Here is a 3,857-nt window from a genome sequence, read left to right as displayed (position 1 = left end):
GTAATATGGCTGTTTGTCATCATTAGCAAGTGTTATGTAGTATGCATAATTGTATGAACTATACTTTCATATGACTAGCAGCACTGTTGCTTTGTTCATACCAGCATCACCACAAACACATCAGTAACACATTGTGTTATTACACTATGATGGCTATGATGTCACCAGGCAGCAGGAAATTTTTCAGTTTTATTATAATCTTATGAGACCACTGTTTCACATGTGATTCTTCATTGATTGAAAAGTAGTTATACAGCACAAGACTTTATTTAGATATAGTTGCAGAGAGAGAGCTAGATTTAAATTATTATGTCAAATAAATTTTGCATTAACATATTTGATTGTTATTTCAAAAATCTGGTAAAGTAGTTGGAAGTCGCATGTGAAATTTTCTTTGAATCATTTGAAAACTTAATTTAATAGTTCGGTTTCAGATTTTTTTTTTTATTGTACTTTAGGTTCTGGGGTACATGTGTACATCATGCAGGATTGTTGCATAGGTACATACGTGGAAATATTGTTTGCTGTCTCCATCCCCCTTCACCTTTATCTGGCATTTCTCCCCATGTACGCCTCCCTAACCCCAATCCTCTGCTGTCCCTCCCCAATCCCCCATAACAGACCCCAGTGTGTGATGCTCCCCTCCTTGTGTCCCTGTGTTTTCATTGCCCAGACATAAAAGATAACATGAATCCCAAGTGCTACAGGAAATAAGGGTGAATAAATTACACAACAAAAAAATAAATGAAAATGAGAGAACTTCTAAATAGTACTTGGGGTGCTAGGTAAACCACCCATCAACATGAACTGTAAACTCAAGGCATTTTAAATAGTCGTAAAAATGCATTATTTTTAGCTCTCTGCTCCCCTACCGCTATATAAATATATATAAATTGTTTATATATAATGTTTATATATATGAAAGCTATGAAAAAGCTTTAATATGAAGGCAAAGCATAATAATAATAGTTTAATTTTTTTATTCAAACTAATTTAACTTTAGGCTTCATTTGTGAAAATATGAGAAAACATGGTAAGTATTCTAGTTTATCATGTATTAGTTGTACTAACCTCTTTATGCTTTGCCTTTCTCTTTTGTAAATAAATAGAATAATTTTGTAAAAATTAGAGAATCCCTGTGAAAAAGTAAACACTGTCTAGTATGTAATAGGCATTTAATATATATTAACTATTTGTTTACTTATAAACATAAAGAAAACCTCAGAAATATTTGCACCTATTACTCAAATTTGTGTTTTTAAAAAAGGGAAAAAACAGACAATTTTTTTTTTAGTTGACTGGTATCAATTTGAGTATATACCAAAATAAATAGGTCTACTTTTCCAACGGCTTAAGGAAAACTACCTTTATTTTAGTTTTGCCTCCTGGCATTTGTTTGGCATTATGTAGCCCTGACCCTACATCAGGGATCATTAGGCTCCTTATAGGCAGCAGATTATTTGAAGTAAAATTTTTGTTTTAAGTTGTTTTGCTGTTCTTGTTTTTTGCAATCGTATATTTACTAGAATATCTAACAGAGAAATGTAACTATATAAATACCAAAGACAACATAAATAATTTGCATTTTGTAGGAGAAAAGTATTTTTTCTTTTTCAAATTTGTATCATTCTGTTCACACTATTTGTAACAATTTAGTTACAAATATATTTATACATCATAATTATTTTTAACTATATATTTATATTGAAATTACAACAAATGAAAAAATAAAACTAATAATATACATAACCAGTAACAGGTTTTTGATTATTATTAGCAAGCATTATGTGCTATTCACAATTGTATGTGCTATAAAATTCTCATAAATTAAAGTTCCCCATAAATTAAAGTCAGTTCATGAAATCTTTACACTCAAATTTAGCTATTCCCAAGGAGAAATCCTGAAGTATTGCTTAAGAAAAATCTCTAGGTGTTTGAATTAAATAGCTTCATATTAATTTTTAAATACGATGATCGTATGCATTCCATTTCAAGTCTTGACAATTATTTCCCTGTTGATTCTAAATCAGGAAATAGATGCCAGTAAGCTGAACTATTGTTAGGCTTCCAGCTGCAGCTGCACAGTCTCAGAGATAGTAGTGAAAAATTAAAAACAACACTGGAGAATGGTTTTTAAAAGGTATGAAAGTTATCTTAGATTTTTAAGAAATCTCACTCAAACCACTTGCACCTGGGTTATCAAGAGACATATTTTGTTTTAGATGCCAACAATGTAGTTGGGAGATTTCTTTATCATGGGTACATAGAACCATATTTTAGCGATCTTTTTTTACTATTATTTTTGTCTTTTTCATCTTTGAAGAGAAAAAACAATTATACCTTTGGTTTTGGTGCTAAATTTAACATTAATTTGTATGTATCTGTGTATGTATTTTACAAAAACCATCTCTGTTAAAGAATCCATGCCTTAATGGATAGTAGGAAAAAAATCAAAGTGCTTAAGTGTGTTAGAATAAGGAAGAAGGAAAAAATTTACACGTACATTCTGTGTTATGACTCAGTCATCAAAATAACAGCATTTCATCAGAGTTTTACTAGGGAAGAGGCGTTTGTTAGGCACACTGTGGGATTTACAGAAGTATAGAAATCATCCTACCTTCAGGGAGCTCTCAATATTTTCACAATGCAGAGACAATAAAGAAGAATAAAGATGATGCTAAAAGGAGAAGATAACATACAAGTTTTGTAAATAATGCAGTCAAAACAATCCTGGTCAATCTCAATCGTTGTTCTTTACTCAAAAAGAAAAAAAATTATCCAGTATTTCCTTGCAAACAAATATTACCAAGGGAAAGAACTGACAAGCTGATGTTCTAGGTTTGTCTATGAAACGTAAAAGTACATTTAAGATATTTTAGTTATCTTAACTGTAGTAACAGTCTCATTACTAAGTATCTCAGAAGTAAGGGATGACAAGTTAAGTAAAAGAAGGCCTCCCAGGTCATTGTGCAAGTAAATTAAAGGTAAGTAGAACATTTGTAATTAAAATTTTATAAAAGAGAATCATAAAGACGTGAAAAATCAGGCTTGGGTTAAATATTGAAAAATTTCCTTTTTTTCAAAAAAAGTTTTACTGGGAACACGGAGATTGAAGTTCCAATCTTAGCACAGTCACCAATTTCTCATCTAAGATCTTATTTTCTTATGCATATAATGAGGGAATTCATGTAAAGTTCCTTCTGTCTGTAATATTCTATGATTATTTTTTCAGCCTGGTCTGTAAAAATAGCCCATTCTTTGATATGTTCTAGACAAGGTGACTCCATTTATTTGACCCTAGATATTAATGTAGCCAATAGGTTTTCTCTAGTGGGCAGAAATATTTTTATTTTGTGAATCTCAGAAAAAATTAGTAGTAGATGGGGTATTTTGCATAGAAGACATCACATATAAAACATTTTCTCCCATGTGTTTCTGGTAATAATTCTCCCTAACCACCCTTCATACAAACTTCTTGCTTATATCTCTCTTGGTTAATCCCTAATTAATTGAACCTAAGGCTTCTGCTAAGTGAAACAGGAACTTGATTTTCACTGCCTCAATAAAGTGACTAGAAATTTTTACCCTAAATGAAACATTCTTCTCATATATATATATATAATTTTTCTTTTCAGTTTAGGGGTACATGTGCAGGTTTGTTACATAGGCAAACATGTCATGGGAGTTTGATGAAATACACATTATTTCACCAACCAGGTATTAAGTCTGGTACCCAATACTTATTTTTTTCTGATCCTTTCCCTCCTCCCACTCTCAATCTTCCAAAAGACCTCAGTGTATGTTGTTTCCCCTCTGTGTGTCCCTATGTTCTCATCATTTAGCTCCCACTTTTTTTT

The sequence above is a fragment of the Cebus imitator genome, unplaced genomic scaffold (genome assembly GCF_001604975.1).
Source record: "Cebus imitator isolate Cc_AM_T3 unplaced genomic scaffold, Cebus_imitator-1.0 Scaffold116, whole genome shotgun sequence".
NCBI classification, from domain to species: Eukaryota; Metazoa; Chordata; class Mammalia; order Primates; family Cebidae; genus Cebus; species Cebus imitator.
The sequence above is the reverse complement of the archived record's forward strand: the minus strand, read 5'-3'. Positions refer to the sequence as shown.